The sequence below is a fragment of the Bombina bombina genome, chromosome 4, assembly GCF_027579735.1.
Source record: "Bombina bombina isolate aBomBom1 chromosome 4, aBomBom1.pri, whole genome shotgun sequence".
In the NCBI taxonomy this organism is placed as follows: Eukaryota; Metazoa; Chordata; class Amphibia; order Anura; family Bombinatoridae; genus Bombina; species Bombina bombina.
Window position 1 is genome coordinate 556747923 of NC_069502.1, and position 19216 is coordinate 556767138.

General features: G+C 41.2%; 1 protein-coding gene across 7 annotated transcripts in view; it reads left to right on the top strand.

The window, feature by feature from the left end:
* HTR1E (5-hydroxytryptamine receptor 1E) overlaps positions 1–19216 on the top strand; it is a 543697-nt gene that overhangs the window by 462640 nt on the left and 61841 nt on the right. The window contains exon 4 of one of the 7 annotated variants that reach the window (XR_008402026.1): positions 632–745. The exons of the other annotated variants lie outside the window; for them this stretch is intronic. The gene's annotated coding sequence lies outside the window, so the exon portion shown is untranslated. Of the gene's footprint in view, positions 1–631; positions 746–19216 lie in introns of those variants that run through there. 7 annotated transcript variants of the gene reach the window in all.

Genomic DNA, 19216 nt, shown 5'->3' on the forward strand with positions numbered 1-19216 from the left:
AAGTGACATCCAAGGATAGCAAGAGACCATTAGAATTGGGGGTTAATTAATTATATTGGGTTAATTTTAGAATCTAAATTAAACTATGATTTACAAATAAACTCTTGCAATTTTATAGTTGTCCCATGATATTATAAATGTGGTAGAGGAGGATTAATGAGGTTTTAGGATTAGAGGATATCCCAGTATATACAGAATACACTGGTACCTGGGTTAAAAATACTGGTGCTTACTTAATGTGCCTGTATTTTTCCAATATTAAATTCAGTTTGAAAAAAAAAACCATCTATATAATTCAACAAGGTATTCAGCAATAACAATAGAACAAAATAGAACTGAACTGTATACTGTTACTATGGTAACGCTCAGTCTTGTAACGTTTATTAGACAGATATTACATTTGATGTTTTATGTGAGATTTGAATAATGCACCAAGAATGTTAAGAGTAAATTCAGTAAAATTTTAACCAGAGATCACTCTTAATAAAAAGACTGAAACTCTAAGGTACAGAGATACAGACATTTTTTTTATAAAGGTTCATATTAGTTCTAATTAGAATGCTGAAATACTTTTAGACTAGAAACTTACCTTTTTATTCCACTTTTATTGACTCAGATATATCTCTAACAGGAGCTTTAATGACATTCTAGACCGTTATGCAGAGGCGTAACTAGAAACCACAGGGCCCAGGTGCAAGAATCTAAGAAGGGGCCCCCTCACCGCCCCTCCCCCCTCCAAAAAAAGGTGAATTTAATACATTAATTTTTTTTACATTTAACACAGAAAAAAATGTGAATCAGATTACATGTCTGCAAAAGGAGGTACCCTGTGCCCACAGTCTGTGAGATGGTCTGACCCCCTATTACTGTATATATATATATATATATATATATATATATATATATATATATAGTGACACTATTTAACCCCCCAGTACTGTATATAGTAAGTTAGTGACACAGTCTGTAATCTGCCTGACCCTACCCGCCCAGTACTTTATAAAGTGACCACAGTAGTCAGTGACATGGTCCAGCCCCCATACTGTATATAGTGGTACTGTATAGTGACACAGTTTACCCCCTGCCCCCCCCATGCTGTAGTAACAAGGTCTGTAATTTGCTGGTTCCACAAACATACACAAACACACATACATGCATAAATACACACATAGTCACATACACACACACACACACACACACACACCATGCACACACACATAAACACCAATGGGTAAAACAGAAACACTAACCCCTGTAATCATGTCACACTCACATGATATCAGTGCAGGCAGTGATAGGTTAACGTTTTTTATTAAAAAAAAAAAAATATATATATATATATATATATATATATATATAAAAAAAAAATTAAGCTGGGCCCCCACCCTCAGGGGCCCAGTCGCACCTGCGTCCTCTGCACCGCCTGTAGTTTCACCCCTGCCATTATGCTTGCTTAGTATAAAAAAAAATTATTGAGCAGAATTTCAATTGGTTACAAAATCCATTTTTCCATGTTTGCATTTCAGTGGTATATGTATCCCATTATACCAATCTGAAAAAATATCATACCTCAAAAACCTTTTTAACTTTTCTTTGATAAATCATTTTCAAACATTACTGACATAATATATAATTATTACATACTAAGGCCCCTATTTATCCGACAGTGCGGATCAGGTCCCCCAGACCTCGCTGAATACGGCGAACAATACGCTCGCCGTATTCAGCATTGCACCAGCAGCTCACAAGAGCTGCTGGTGCAATGCCACCCCCTGCAGACTCGCGGCCAATCGTGTCATTCAACCCAATCGTACTCGATCGGGTTGAGTTCCGGCGATGTCTGTCCGCCTGCTTAGAGCAGGCGGACAGGTTATGGAGCAGTGGTCTTTGTGACCGCTGCATCATAACTGCTGTTTCTGGCGAGCCTGCAGGCTCGTCAGAAACACGGGGCATCAAGCTCCGTACGGAGCTTGATAAATAGGCCCCTATGTGTTCCCTCTATGTATCTTGACCTTTCCAATAAAGTAAATCACTTTGTTGAAAGTACCAAGTAGATTTAAAGCTTCTTAGAGGGGCACTCATCTTCCTTTTGTGTTACTTTGGGTGGAGTAGCCTTAAAGTTGGAAACATTTAGGGTCAGATTATGAGTGGAGCGCTAACAGTTACGAGCGATCGATAAGGGGTTTATCAAGGGTGATTGCACACATCGGGTTTTCCGCTCACATTAAAAGTTGACATTAAAAGCAATCGCTTGAGTGCAATTGAAGTTAACATGCGGTGGGATAGCCCATCCTTAGAGCTCTGGTTAACTGCTTCCTAAAACAAAAAAGTGTCACAATACACATCAAAACTACATTACAAAGTATAGTTACACTCATAATAATACTATTTAATACCAAATATTGCACATAAAAGTTCTAAGTGCTCAAAGATATGAGGTCTCAGGTGTTAGAAAAAAAGGCAGGCAAAGGGCTTTAATATTGAGATACATACATATACATGTCTAAACATGTATATGTATATATATATATATATATATATATATATATATATATATATATATATATATATATATATATATATATATATATATATATATAAAACACAGGAATGGACCACACTCACAGACTGGACTGGGTACACATCCTAAGCCATCCTAACTCCACAGCCCTGAACACTGACAGACAGCTCCACAGTTCCCAGCAACCCAGGCAAGTAGTACATATAGGGATATCTTGTTAAACTTAATTTGACAGGAACCATGCCCCTTTATATGCAAAACTCCACCCCTTTAAATGCAGATCCCCACCCACTATCCTCCCAATATTTGCACCCTATCCGCCGACTCTTTTCCATATTTCACGCCCCTTTAATGGCTTATTGCCTTCTTTTAAGAGCTTTTTAACATTTATTTTAATGTTATTTCAATACTATTACATTTAAAAAAAAAACAGAACACATTTTAATTCAATGTATTCCTAATAAGGTTATTTAAAAAAAGAAACATACAAAATATCGTCTCTGCGCAATGTCCGAGGGCATTACACAGAGAAGATATAAAATAGATATCTTCTCTGCGTAATGGGGCTCGACCATTAGACAGAGAAGATATTTTGTATGTTTCTTAATTAACCAAAGTTGTTAAGCTATGGGCCTCTATTTAACAAGCTCCGTAAGGAGCTTGATGGCCCCTGTTTCTGGAGAGTCTTCAGGCTCGCCAGAAACAGCAGTTATGAAGCAGCGGTCACAAAGACCGCTACTCCATAACCTGTCCGCCTGCTCTGAGCAAACGAGAGGAGAGAGCAAACGAGAGGGGGGAAGAGAGAGAAGAAAAGAGAGGAAGAGAGAGAGCAAAAGAGAGGGGGGGAGAGAGACCAAAAGAGAGGGAGAGAGAGAGTAAAAGAGAGGGGGGAGAGAAAGAGAGTAAAAGAGAGGGGAGAGAGAGAGCGCAAAAGAGAGGGGAGAAAGAGAGAGCAAAAGAGAGGGGGGATAGAGAGGGGTGGGACCGCTGTACTGCAAAAAATGGCCCGTGTACACATGCTTTAGGACTAGTTTATTATAATCCATTAAAAAATAGGTTCTTTTGGAGCAATACATAATCTGTATTGTGTGTCTAAACATTATGACAAATCAGACACTAAAACATTTTTAAATGGCCAAGATACTTATACACTCCATAAACCTGTTAGACGTGTTTTTCAAAGAAACAAAATATATACGGCATCTATAGATATTCAATGGCAGGCTGACTTGGTATCAATGATTGAACTTGCTAAATATATTGATGATGTCAAGTATATTTTTACCATTATAGACTGTTTTTCTAAATATGCTTAGGTTCTCTGTTTGTCTAATAAAACCGGCTCATCTGTTGCAAAGGGATTTCAAGAAATTTTTCAAGGTGGTTGTGTATCTTTGAAGATTCAGACTGACAAAGGCAAAGAGTTCCTAAATGTAACTGTCCAAAAAGTATTTAAAAAATATAAAATTCAACATTTTGTCTCAAACAATGTTGTTAAAGCAGCCATTTGTGAACGCTTTAACCGTACATTAAAAATCAATATGTGGAGGTATTTTACATACCACAATACCTACAGATATATAGATGTGTTAAACGCTCTTATTTTTAGCTACAACAACACATACCACAGGATTATACGTTGTTCACCTGTAAACGTGACACAGGAAAATTCACTGCTCATTTGGAAAAATATTTATGGTATTTCTTCAAAATCTAAGAACATTAATCCTGCTTTAAAAGTTAGGGACCATGTCAGGATTTCAAAGTATAAAGATGAAATATTTGTAATAGATGGTGTGAATACACGTGGTTCTAAACCTCTTTACAAACTGAAAGATTTAGCAGGTGAAACTATTGAAGGCAGTTTGTACCCTGATGAAATTAAAAAAATACCACATGATGACAATCGTGTTTACAGAATTGAAAAGATTCTAAAACAGAAACATATCAGAAGAAAACTATACTGTTAAGTGAAGTGGAGAGGTTACCCAAATAAATTTAACAGTTGGGTACCCAAAAGTCAGTTAACTACGTTATAGTATAATGGAGCAGTCATCTTTTTATTTAACTCTACTAAGTAAAGCCTCCTACCATATGTTCCCTAACAATGACATTTCTAGTTTTACAATAAAGCTAGCTAAACCTGTTGTATTAAAAGGCGAATGGGAGGTTGGCGTAAGGAAGGTTATGTACCCCCACACTTTTGATCTTCTTGAAGCGTCTGATTCCAAAATAACTATCACAACTCAGAACAAACCAATCACTTGTGTGCATGTGAAGCCTGGTTATTATAAATAAATGCAGGAGTTAGTTAGAGCTATTAATGATAAATTATCCACGCTTCAAAATGTAACATTGACGTGAAGTTAAAGTACAATGAATTAGCACGGACAGTTCGAGTAGTAGGTAGTAGTGGCAGTATCATTACGGTTTCAGAAAAGTTAACGCATATTTTAGGGCTTAATAATCACGGATTCATTCAGAAACTAATTTAACACGCAGGCTGGCAAGAATGACAATGGAAAAATATATTGTGATATAAAAGCAGGATTCTACACACTTTTTAACTACACCAACATCAGTTTATAGGTGACAGCTTTGTAACTTTGCTGCTCGCTGTCGATATTACGAGTGGAAATAACAAAATTATTATGCAGCGTTATCCCCTTCCAACCATGTATAGTCAATTGGTCATGGGTGTTTGTTCGAAAATATAGATTACTGGTCTTTAGAATACTGTTGATAGTCTCTAGAAGATTGTTAATGGTAATGTCTTTTTAAATGATACCTGCTTCTAAGCTCTCACACCTTGAACTACATATCCGTGGAACCCCTAAGTAGTGATGTCCCGAACTGTTCGCCCGCGAACGGTTCACAGCGAACATAGGTTGTTCGCGTTCGCGTTTGTGGGCGAACACATGTCGATCCGCCCCTATGTGTCATCATTGTGGAAACTTTGACCCTTCATGTCACAGCCGCCTGACACATTAGAGCCAATCAACATCAGACACTCCCTCACAGACACTCCCAGCTACTCGGAATCCGCCATATTAGACTCATAACGACCTTGCTTTTTTAATGAGAGGACGTGTTGTGTTTTTGCTCCTGACATTAATAGGAAAAACATAGCTAGGCTAGTGTATTTACAGTCCAGAAGGACTCCACTCATCTCTGCTGCAAGCACAGCCCCCAAAAAGCCCTTTTTAGGGCTATATTTCGTGTCGGTTTTTTTTTTTTGTTTGTTTGTTTTTTATTAGCATTTGCCTGGCTTTCAGCTGTGTGTTTAAGGCTCACAGCATATGCTGTGACTACTGCCACCACTGATATCTCCCTAACAACATTAGTTTAAATTTAACTAACCCAAAAATATAATTATTTTTCTAGTGTAATTTTTTTTCATTTTCTATCAGGCCAGTGTCACACAGCATATACTCTGGTTCATTGCTCTGTGCCAGCCAGCAGCTAGCAGTGTTAATATCCGTTTATAACATTATTTTTAATTTAAAAAAAAACACAAAAAAATATTTTTCTAGTGTAATCTAATTACATTTACTATCATGCCTGTGTCTGTCAGGCTCACTCAGCATTAATATAACTCTTTTTTTTTCAGTCTTTTGGTTAATTGGTCTGTGCCAGGCAGCCACCCAGCACTCATATCTATTTTTCTTTCACCTTAATTTTAATATAAAAAAAAAAAAAGTTAAAATTTGTTTACTAGTGTAATCAAATCTAATTTTCTATCCGGCCTGTGTGTTTTGCTGACATAGAGAGCCTAATGTGTTTACTTGCTGCCCTCCCTAGTCTGTGAGCCACAACTCATATGTGTTTAACCTTTTTTTAATTCCCCCCCCAAAAAAATTATTTCAATCATTTTTCTAGTGTAAGCTAATAGTATTTTCTATCAGGCGTGTGTGTATCCGACATGCATAGCCTACTGTTTTTAATAGCTGCCCTTCCAAGGCTATCAGCCACGACTCATATGTATGTGCTTAACCTTTTTTTTTAAAATTTCCAAAAAAAGTCTTTAAATCATTATGCTAGTGTAATCTAATTGTATTTTCTATCAGGCCTGTGTCTAACTGTCTATCTGACTTACACAGCATACTGTTGTTATAATTGCTGCCATACGTAGCAGCCAGCCAGTGCGACCACTCATAGAGTCATATGTGCATTGCACTTCTTAACATAATTTTAATATTAAAATCTAAAATTTTAAAATATTTTGCTAGTGTAATGTAACTTAATTTCTCCAACATTGGTGTGTCCGGTCCACGGCGTCATCCTTACTTGTGGGATATTCTCTTCCCCAACAGGAAATGGCAAAGCGTCCCAGCAAAGCTGGTCACATGATCCCTCCTAGGCTCCGCCCACCCTAGTCATTCTCTTTGCCGTTGCACAGGCAACATCTCCACGGAGATGGTTAAGAGTTTTTTGGTGTTTAAATGTAGTTTTATTCTTCTATCAAGTGTTTGTTATTTTAAAATAGTGCTGGTATGTACTATTTACTCTGAAACAGAAAAGGATGAAGATTTCTGTTTGTAAGAGGAAGATGATTTTAGCAGACAGTAACTAAAATCGATTGCTGTTTCCACACAGGACTGTTGAGATGAAGTAACTTCAGTTGGGGGAAACAGTTAGCAGTCTTTTCTGCTTAAGGTATGACTAGCCATATTTCTAACAAGACCATGTAATGCTGGAAGGCTGTCATTTCCCCTCATGGGGACCGGTAAGCCATTTTCTTAGTTAAACATAAAAGAATAAAGGGCTTCAAAAAGGGCTTAAAAACTGGTAGACATTTTTCTGGGCTAAAACAATTGCTTTACTAGGCATATTATGCAGATTCTAACTAATTATTGGTATTATAATCTTGGGGAACGTTTAGAAAAACGGCAGGCACTGTGTTGGACACCTTTTTCAGATGGGGGCCTTTCTAGTTATAGACAGAGCCTCATTCTGGGACTGTATAGGGGTTAAATGTAAAAACGGCTCCGGTTCCGTTAATTTAAGGGTTAAAGCTCTGAAATTTGGTGTGCAATACTTTTAATGCTTTAAGACACTGTGGTGAAATTTTGGTGAATTTTGAACAATTCCTTCATAATTTTTCACATATTCAGTAATAAAGTGTTTTCAGTTTGAAATTTAAAGTGACAGTAACGGTTTTATTTTAAAACGTTTTTTGTGCTTTGTTGACAAGTTTAAGCCTGTTTAACATGTCTGTACCATCAATTCCTTCATACTTTTTCACATATTCAGTAATAAAGTGTTTTCAGTTTGAAATTTAAAGTGACAGTAACGGTTTTATTTTAAAACGTTTTTTGTGCTTTGTTGACAAGTTTAAGCCTGTTTAACATGTCTGTACCATCAGATAAGCTATGTTCTATATGTATGAAAGCCAATGTGTCTCCCCATTTAAATTTATGTGATAATTGTGCCATAGTGTCCAAACAAAGTAAGGACAGTAATGCAACAGATAATGATATTGCCCAAGATGATTCCTCAAATGAGGGGAGTAAACATGATACTACATCATCCCCTACTGTGTCTACACCAGTTATGCCCACACAGGAGGCCCCTAGTACATCTAGTGCGCCAATACTTATTACCATGCAACAATTAACGGCTGTAATGGATAACTCCATAGCAAATCTTTTATCCAAAATGCCTACTTATCAGAGAAAGCGCGATTGCTCTGTTTTAAACACTGAAGAGCAAGAGGACGCTGATGATAACTGTTCTGACATACCCTCACACCAATCTCAAGGGGCCATGAGGGAGGTTTTGTCTGATGGAGAAATTTCAGATTCAGGAAAAAATTCTCATCAAGCTGAACCTGATGTTGTGACATTTAAATTTAAATTAGAACATCTCCGCGCACTGCTTAAGGAGGTGTTATCTACTCTGGATGATTGTGACAATTTGGTCATTCCAGAGAAATTATGTAAGATGGACAAGTTCCTAGAGGTTCCGGTGCCCCCTGACGCTTTTCCTATACCCAAGCGGGTGGCGGACATAGTAAATAAAGAGTGGGAAAGGCCCGGCATACCTTTTGTTCCCCCCCCCTATATTTAAGAAATTATTTCCTATAGTCGACCCCAGAAAGCACTTATGGCAGACAGTCCCCAAGGTCGAGGGGGCGGTTTCTACTCTAAACAAACGCACTACTATTCCTATCGAAGATAGTTGTGCTTTCAAAGATCCTATGGATAAGAAATTAGAGGGTTTGCTTAAAAAGATTTTTGTACAGCAAGGTTACCTTCTACAACCAATTTCATGCATTGTTCCTGTCACTACGGCAGCGTGTTTCTGGTTCGAGGAACTAGAAAAATCGCTCAGTAAAGAATCTTCGTATGAGGAGGTTATGGACAGAGTTCAAGCACTTAAATTGGCTAACTCTTTTGTTTTAGATGCTGCTTTGCAATTAGCTAGATTAGCGGCGAAAAATTCAGGGTTTGCTGTCGTGGCGCGCAGAGTGCTTTGGCTAAAGTCTTGGTCAGCGGATGTGTCTTCCAAGACAAAATTGCTTAACATTCCTTTCAAAGGTAAAACATTATTTGGACCTGATTTGAAAGAGATTATTTCAGACATCACTGGGGGAAAGGGCCACGCCCTCCCACAGGATAGGTCTTTTAAGGCTAATAATAAGCCTAATTTTCGTCCCTTTCGCAGAAACGGACAAGTCTCTAATTCTGTATCCTCTAAGCAAGAGGGTAATACTTCACAACCTAAACCAGCCTGGAAACCAATGCAAGGCTGGAACAAGGGTAAGCAGGCCAAGAAGCCTACCACTGCTACCAAAACAGCATGAAGGGATAGCCCCCGATCCGGGACCGGATCTAGTGGGGGGCAGACTTTCTCTCTTTGCTCAGGCTTGGGCAAGAGATGTTCAGGATCCTTGGGCGCTAGAAATAGTTTCTCAAGGTTATCTCCTGGAATTCAAGGAACTACCCCCAAGGGGAAGGTTCCACAGGTCTCAATTATCTTCAAACCAAATAAAGAGACAGGCATTCTTACATTGTGTAGAAGACCTGTTAAAGATGGGAGTGATACATCCAGTTCCAATAAGAGAACAAGGAATGGGATTTTATTCCAATCTGTTCATAGTTCCCAAAAAAGAGGGAACATTCAGACCATTTTTGGATCTAAAGATCCTAAACAAATTTCTCAGGGTACCATCGTTCAAAATGGAAACTATTCGAACGATCCTACCTACTATCCAGGAAAATCAATTTATGACTACCGTGGATTTAAAGGATGCGTACCTACATATTCCTATCCACAAGGAACATCATCAGTTCCTAAGGTTCGCTTTTCTGGACAAGCATTACCAGTTTGTGGCACTTCCATTTGGATTAGCCACTGCTCCAAGGATTTTCACAAAGGTACTAGGGTCCCTTCTAGTAGTACCTTACTTGGACGACATCCTTCACGGATGGAAGGTGAGCAAAGAAAAAAGTTCTCTGTCCCCGTCAACAAGAGTTCCCTTCTTGGGAACAATAATAGATTCCTTAGAAATGAGGATTTTTCTGACAGAGGTCAGAAAATCAAAACTTCTAAGCTCTTGTCAAGTACTTCATTCTGTTCCTCGTCCTTCCATAGCGCAGTGCATGGAAGTAATAGGATTGATGGTTGCAACAATGGACATAGTTCCTTTTGCACGAATTCATCTAAGACCATTACAACTGTGCATGCTCAGACAGTGGAATGGGGATTATACAGACTTGTCTCCGACGATTCAAGTAGATCAAAAGACCAGAGATTCACTCCGTTGGTGGCTGACCCTGGACAATCTGTCACAGGGAATGAGCTTCCGCAGACCAGAGTGGGTCATTGTCACGACCGACGCCAGCCTAGTGGGCTGGGGCGCGGTCTGGGAATCCCTGAAAGCTCAGGGTCTATGGTCTCGGGAAGAGTCTCTTCTCCCGATAAACATTCTGGAACTGAGAGTGATATTCAATGCTCTCAGAGCTTGGCCTCAACTAGCAAAGGCCAAATTCATAAGGTTTCAGTCAGACAACATGACGACCGTTGCATATATCAATCATCAGGGGGGAACAAGGACTTCCCTGGCGATGAAAGAAGTGACCAAGATAATTCAATGGGCGGAGGATCACTCCTGCCACTTGTCTGTGATCCACATCCCAGGAGTGGAAAATTGGGAAGCGGATTTTCTGAGTCGTCAGACATTCCATCCGGGGGAGTGGGAACTCCATCCGGAAATCTTTGCCCAAATAACTCAATTATGGGGCATTCCAGACATGGATCTGATGGCGTCTCATCAGAACTTCAAGGTTCCTTGCTACGGGTCCAGATCCAGGGATCCCAAGGCGACCCTAGTAGATGCACTAGTAGCACCTTGGACCTTCAACCTAGCTTATGTATTCCCACCGTTTCCTCTCATCCCCAGGCTGGTAGCCAGGATCAATCAGGAGAGGGCCTCGGTGATCTTGATAGCTCCTGCGTGGCCACGCAGGACTTGGTATGCAGACCTGGTGAATATGTCATCGGCTCCACCATGGAAGCTACCTTTGAGACAGGACCTTCTTGTTCAGGGTCCATTCGAACATCCGAATCTGGTTTCCCTCCAACTGACGGCTTGGAGATTGAACGCTTGATTTTATCAAAGCGTGGGTTTTCAGATTCTGTAATAGATACTCTGATTCAGGCTAGAAAGCCTGTAACTAGAAAAATTTACCATAAAATATGGAAAAAATATATCTGTTGGTGTGAATCTAAAGGATTCCCATGGAACAAGATAAAAATTCCTAAGATTCTATCCTTTCTACAAGAAGGTTTGGAGAAAGGATTATCTGCAAGTTCTCTGAAGGGACAGATCTCTGCTTTATCTGTTTTACTTCACAAAAGACTGGCAGCTGTGCCAGATGTTCAAGCATTTGTTCAGGCTCTGGTTAGGATCAAGCCTGTTTACAGACCTTTGACTCCTCCCTGGAGTCTAAATCTAGTTCTTTCAGTTCTTCAAGAGGTTCCGTTTGAACCCTTACATTCCGTAGATATTAAGTTATTATCTTGGAAAGTTTTGTTTTTGGTTGCAATTTCTTCTGCTAGAAGAGTTTCAGAGTTATATGCTCTGCAGTGTTCTCCGCCCTATCTGGTGTTCCATGCAGATAAGGTGGTTTTTGCGTACTAAGCCTGGTTTTCTTCCGAAAGTTGTTTCCAACAAAAATATTATCCAGGAGATAGTTGTACCTTCTTTGTGTCCGAATCCAGTTTCAAAGAAGGAACGTTTGTTACACAATTTGGACGTAGTCCGTGCTCTAAAATTCTATTTAGAGGCTACTAAAGATTTCAGACAAACATCTTCCTTGTTTGTTGTTTATTCTGGTAAAAGGAGAGGTCAAAAAGCGACTTCTACCTCTCTTTCCTTTTGGCTTAAATGCATTATCCGATTGGCTTATGAGACTGCCGGACGGCAGCCTCCTGAAAGAATCACAGCTCACTCCACTAGGGCTGTGGCTTCCACATGGGCCTTCAAGAACGAGGCTTCTGTTGACCAGATATGTAAGACAGCGACTTGGTCTTCACTGCACACTTTTGCCAAATTTTACAAATTTGATACTTTTGCTTCTTCGGAGGCTATTTTTGGGAGAAAGGTTTTGCAAGCCGTGGTGCCTTCCATTTAGATGACCTGATTTGCTCCCTCCCTTCATCCGTGTCCTAAAGCTTTGGTATTGGTTCCCACAAGTAAGGATGACGCAGTGGACCGGACACACCAATGTTGGAGAAAACAGAATTTATGCTTACCTGATAAATTACTTTCTCCAACGGTGTGTCCGGTCCAGGGCCCGCCCTGGTTTTTTAATCAGGTCTGATGAATTATTTTCTCTAACTACAGTCACCACGGTATCATATGGTTTCTCCTATATATATTTCCTCCTGTCCGTCGGTCGAATGACTGGGGTGGGCGGAGCCTAGGAGGGATCATGTGACCAGCTTTGCTGGGACTCTGCCATTTCCTGTTGGGGAAGAGAATATCCCACAAGTAAGGATGACGCCGTGGACCGGACACACCGTTGGAGAAAGTAATTTATCAGGTAAGCATAAATTCTGTTTTTCTATCAGTCCTGTGTTTTTGTCACTTACACAGCATACTGTGTTAAATTACTGCCCTACCTACCATCCACGACTCATATCTGCCAGCCTGTCTGCCAGGCCCAAGTAGCCAATTAGTGGCACCAATCACAATTCTTGTAACAGTAATAAAAAAATAAAAAAAACATAATTTTTTGGACTGCAAATATTCAGTCTCCTAGGGCCATTGAATTTCATTTACCTCCTGCCTGCCACTGCCAGCCTTTTGTGCCAGGCCGTCTAGCCAACTATTTACACCAATCATAATTGTTGTCACAGTCAGACAGTATAGTTATTAATTTAAATAAAAAAATTTTTTAGTGTTGATCTTAACCCTCAGTTTGCTCGTGCCTTTGAATTGCACTTTTCTACAGCCTTCCAAGCCTGTGTGCCAGGCCTACTTAAAAAATATTTACACCAATCATATTTGTTGTGACAGTATTCTAATAATTAAAAATTAAATTTTTTGGTAATAGTTGCTGTGATTTGAATCGTCAGTTTGCTGGTGCCATTGAAACGCACTTTCCTCCTGCCTTGCAGCCTGCTGTGAGCCAGGCCCCCACCTAGCCAATTGTTGTCAGCAATCATATTTCTGTTAACAGTATTGCAAAAATTGTCAATCATCACTGTTTAGACTGTCAGTAATCAGTCTCCTAGTGTCCTTGAATTGCATCTCCCTCCTGCCTGCCATCCTTTTGTGCCAGGCCGTCTTGCCAACTATTTACACCAATCCTAATTTTTTGTCACAGTATAGTTACTAATTAAAATTAAAAAAATCTTTATTGTTGATGATCTTAACCCTCAGTTTGCTCGTGCCTTTGAATTGCACTTTTCTACAGCCTTCCAAGCCTGTGTGCCAGGCCTACTTAAAAAATATTTACACCAATCATATTTGTTGTGACAGTATTCTAATAATTAAAAATTAAAATTTTTGTTAATAGTTGCTGTGATTTGAATCGTCAGTTTGCTGGTGCCAATGAAATGCACTTTCCTCCTGCCTTGCAGCCTGCTGTGAGCCAGGCCCCCACCTAGCCAATTGTTGTCAGCAATCATATTTCTGTTAACAGTATTGCAAAAATTGTCAATCATCACTGTTTAGACTGTCAGTAATCAGTCTCCTAGTGTCCTTGAATTGCATCTCCCTCCTGCCTGCCATCCTTTTGTGCCAGGCCGTCTTGCCAACTATTTACACCAATCCTAATTTTTTGTCACAGTATAGTTACTAATTATAATTAAAAAAATCTTTATTGTTGATGATCTTAACCCTCAGTTTGCTCGTGCCTTTGAATTCAGTTTTCTACAGCCTTCCAAGCCTGTGTGCCAGGCCTACTTAAAAAATATTTACACCAATCATATTTGTTGTGACAGTATTCTAATAATTAAAAATTAAAATTTTTGGTAATAGTTGCTGTGATTTGAATTGTCAGTTTGCTGGTGCCATTGAAACGCACTTTCCTCCTGCCTTGCAGCCTGCTGTGAGCCAGGCCCCCACCTAGCCAATTGTTGTCAGCAATCATATTTCTGTTAACAGTATTGCAAAAATTGTCAATCATCACTGTTTAGACTGTCAGTAATCAGTCTCCTAGTGTCCTTGAATTGCATCTCTCTCCTGCCTGCCATCCTTTTGTGCCAGGCCGTCTTGCCAACTATTTACACCAATCCTAATTTTTAGTCACAGTATAGTTACTAATTAAAATTAAAAAAATCTTTATTGTTGATGATCTTAACCCTCAGTTTGCTCGTGCCTTTGAATTGCACTTTTCTACAGCCTTCCAAGCCTGTGTGCCAGGCCTACTTAAAAAATATTTACACCAATCATATTTGTTGTGACAGTATTCTAATAATTAAAAATTAACATTTTTGGTAATAGTTGCTGTGATTTGAATCGTCAGTTTGCTGGTGCCATTGAAACGCACTTTCCTCCTGCCTTGCAGCCTGCTGTGAGCCAGGCCCCCACCTAGCCAATTGTTGTCAGCAATCATATTTCTGTTAACAGTATTGCAAAAATTGTCAATCATCACTGTTTAGACTGTCAGTAATCAGTCTCCTAGTGTCCTTGAATTGCATCTCCCTCCTGCCTGCCATCCTTTTGTGCCAGGCCGTCTTGCCAACTATTTACACCAATCCTAATTTTTTGTCACAGTATAGTTACTAATTAAAATTTAAAAAATCGTTATTGTTGATGATCTTAACCCTCAGTTTGCTCGTGCCTTTGAATTGCACTTTTCTACAGCCTTCCAAGCCTGTGTGCCAGGCCTACTTAAAAAATATTTACACCAATCATATTTGTTGTGACAGTATTCTAATAATTAAAAATTAACATTTTTGGTAATAGTTGCTGTGATTTGAATCGTCAGTTTGCTGGTGCCATTGAAACGCACTTTCCTCCTGCCTTGCAGCCTGCTGTGAGCCAGGCCCCCACCTAGCCAATTGTTGTCAGCAATCATATTTCTGTTAACAGTATTGCAAAAATTGTCAATCATCACTGTTTAGACTGTCAGTAATCAGTCTCCTAGTGTCCTTGAATTGCATCTCCCTCCTGCCTGCCATCCTTTTGTGCCAGGCCGTCTTGCCAACTATTTACACCAATCCTAATTTTTTGTCACAGTATAGTTACTAATTAAAATTAAAAAAATCTTTATTGTTGATGATCTTAACCCTCAGTTTGCTCGTGCCTTTGAATTGCACTTTTCTACAGCCTTCCAAGCCTGTGTGCCAGGCCTACTTAAAAAATATTTACACCAATCATATTTGTTGTGACAGTATTCTAATAATTAAAAATTAAAAATTTTGGTAATAGTTGCTGTGATTTGAAACCTCAGTTTGCTGGTGCCATTGAATAGCACTTTGCTCCTGCCTTGCAGCCTGCTGTGAGCCAGGCCCACCTAGCCAATTGTTGTCAGCAATCATATTTCTTTTAACAGTATTGCAAAAATTGTCAATCATCGCTGTTTTGACTGTCATTAATCAGTCTCCAAGTGTCCTTGAATTGCATCTCCCTCCTGCCTGCCATCCTTTTGTGCCAGGCCGTCTTGCCAACTATTTACACCAATCCTAATTGTTGTCACAGTATAGTTACTAATTTAAATAAAAAAAATCTTGATGGTTGATCTTAATCCTCATTTTGCTTGTGCCATTGAATTGCACTTTTCTACTGCCTGCCAGCCTGTGTGCCAGGCCCAACTATCCAATTAGTGCTAGCAATCATATTTCTTTTAACAGTATTGCAAAATTTGTCAATCAACACTGTTTTGACTGTCAATCTGCAGTCTACTAGTGCCCTTGAATTGCATTTTCCTCCTGCCTGCCTGCCTGTGTGCCAGTCCCAACTAGCCAATTAGTGTCACCACTCATATTTATTGTAACAGGATTGGAATTTTTGTTAATCATAACTGTTTTGACTGTGATTCTTCAGTCTCCTAGTGCCATTGAATTGCAGTTTCCTTTCTCCCAGCGTGTGTGCCAGACAGGCTCATTTGCCAAATAGTGCCAAACAATCATATTTGTTGCCACAGTACTAGTAATATTTCAAAAAATTAACAATTTGTGATTTTTAAAACATCTGTCTTTTTTGTTGTTGTCAGTCTCACAGCGTATACTGTGCCCACTTTCACAGTGCCACCACTCAATTGGTATAATAGTATTGTTAGTGTCCATTTAAAAAAAATGACAGGCAGAGGCAGGCCACCCCGCAGGTTCCGTGGTCGTGGTCGTGGTGCTGTGATTCCTTTAGACCCTACAAATATGCACATTGTTCAGACGCCGGGTGCCAGGGGGGATGCAAAAACTTCTGAGGAGGACCTAGTTGAATGGCTAACACAGGAAACCCAATCTTCTTCAGCTTCCGCTGCTAGTCCTCCTAACCTTGACGCACCATCTAAGTCCAGCTGTGCTTTGGGCAGGTCTCAAGTGACCAGTGACACTCCGCCGCCTGTCGCCACCACCAACACTAGCACCACAGCCGCTTCACTTGATCTGTCACAGGAGTTATTGACACATCATTTTGAAGAAATGAGTGATGCACAACCATCATTGACAGAGGATGTAGATAATAGTGATCAGTCTCAGTCAGGCAGCATTACCGACATGGAGGTACGGTGTGATGATGATGGTGATGTTGTACCCGCTGCTGCTTCCTTTCTTGATGTTTCAGATACAAGTGAAGCGGTTGATGATGATGTGTCGGTGGATGTCACGTGGGTGCCTGCTAGAAGAGAAGAAGAAGAGGGGGAAAGTTCAGATGGGGAGACAGAGAGGAGGAGGAGACGATTTGGAAGCACGGGGAGGTCGTCTCAAGGAGCTAGTGGCACAGTCAGACAGCATGCATCGTCACCAGGGGTCAGCCAGACAGCCCGCTGACGCCCATCAACGCATGCTGTTGCCACCACCAGAATGCCGTCATCGCAGAGCTCAGCAGTGTGGCATTTTTTTTGTGTGTCTGCCTCTGACAACAGCGATGCCATTTGCAACCTGTGCCAAAAGAAACTGAGTTGTGGGAAGTCCAACAGCCACCTAGGTACAACTGCTTTGCGAAGGCACATGGTCTCCCATCACAAAGGCCGATGGGAAGAACACATGAGTAGAAGCAGCACACAAAGTGAAAGCCGCCCTCCTCCTCCTGCTCCAGCATCTTCAGCCACGTCAACCAGTGCTGTCCTCCTTGCCCCCTCTCAACCATCCTCCACTCAGTCTCTCTTACGTAGCAGTTCCTGGTCATCTGCCCACAGTCAGGTGTCTGTCAAGGACATGTTTGAGCGTAAGAAGCCAATTTCTCAAAGTCACCCCCTTGCCCAGCGTCTGACAGCTGGCTTGTCTGAACTCTTAGCCCGCCAGCTTTTACCATACAAACTGGTGGAGTCTGAGGCTTTCAAAAAATTTGTATCTATTGGGACACCGCAGTGGAAGGTACCTGGCAGAAATTTCTTTTCACAAAAGGCAATCCCAAACCTGTACTCTGTTGTGAGTAAGGAAGTTATGGCATGTCTGGCACACAGCGTTGGGGCAAGGGTCCATATGACCACGGATAGCTGGTCTGCAAAGCATGGTCAGGGCAGGTATATCACCTACACTGCGCATTGGGTAAACCTGCTGACTTCTGACAAGCATGGAATGCGTGGCTCTGCAGAAGAGTTGGTGACACTACCATGACTTGCAGGCAGGCCTGCTGCTACCTCCTCTACTCCTCCTACTCCATCCTCTTCCATAACCTCTTCCTCGGCTGAGTCCTCTTCAACTTCTGCGTCTTGCTCCACATCTATGGCACCCCCCAGCTCCCCAGGTACTATGCTACATCCCGGGTACGGCAGTGTCACGCTGTCTTGGGGTTGACTTGCCTGAAAGCGGAGAGTCACACCGCACCAGCACTCCTGACGGCCCTGAACGCACAGGTGGATCAGTGGCTGACTCCGCACCAACTGGAGATTGGCAAGGTTGTTTCTGACAATGGAAGTAATTTGGTGGCGGCATTGAAATTGGGCAAGTTGACACATGTGCCGTGCATGGCACATGTGTGTAATCTGATTGTACAACGATTTGTCCATAAGTACCCAGGCTTACAGGACGTCCTGAAGCAGGCCAGGAAGGTGTGTGGCCATTTCAGGCATTCCTACACGGCCATGGCGCACTTGTCTGATATCCAGCGTCGAAACAACCTGCCAGTGAGGCGCTTGATTTGCGACAGCCCGACACGGTGGAATTCAACACTCCTAATGTTTGACCGCCTGCTCCAACAAGAAAAAGCTGTTAATGAGTATTTGTATGACCGGGGTGCTAGGACAGCCTCTGGGGAGCTGGGGATATTTTTGCCAAATTACTGGACGCTCATGCGCAATGCCTGTAGGCTCATGCGTCCTTTTGAGGAGGTGACAAACCTTGTCAGTCGCACCGAAGGCACCATCAGCGACATCATACCATTTGTTTTCTTCCTGGAGCGTGCCCTGCGAAGAGTGCTGGATCAGGCAGTAGATGAGCGTGAAGAGGAAGAGTTGTGGTGTCCATCACCCCCACAAACAGCCGAATCAGCATTGCTTGCTGGACCTGCGGCAACGCAGGAAGAGGATTGTGAGGAAGAGGAGTCAGAGGAGGAATGTGGCTTTGGGGAGGATGAGGAGGAGGAAGACCGAGCACAACAGTCATCCCAGGGTGCTAGTTGTTTTCACCTTTCTGGTACCCGTGGTGTTGTACATGGCTGGGGGGAAGAAGATACCATCAGTGAGATCAGTGAGGAGGAGGAACGCGACATGATTAGCTCAGCATCCAACCTTGTTCAAATGGGTTCTTTCATGCTGTCGTGCCTGTTGAGGGACCCTCATATAAAAAAGCTGAAGGAGAACGACCTGTACTGGGTGTCCACGCTCCTCGACCCCCGGTATAAGCATAAAGTGCCTGAAATGTTACCAAATTCCCGCAAGTCGGAAAGGATGGAGCATTTTCATAATAAATTAAAAACTATGCTTTATACAGCGTATAAGGGTGATGTCACAGCCCCACGGGAATGTAACAGGGGAAGAGATGAAATTAATCCTCCTCCTCTCACGACCACGGCGGCAAGGACCGGGCGCTTTCCTGACGTCTTGTTGATGGAGGACATGCGTACCTTTTTAACTCCCA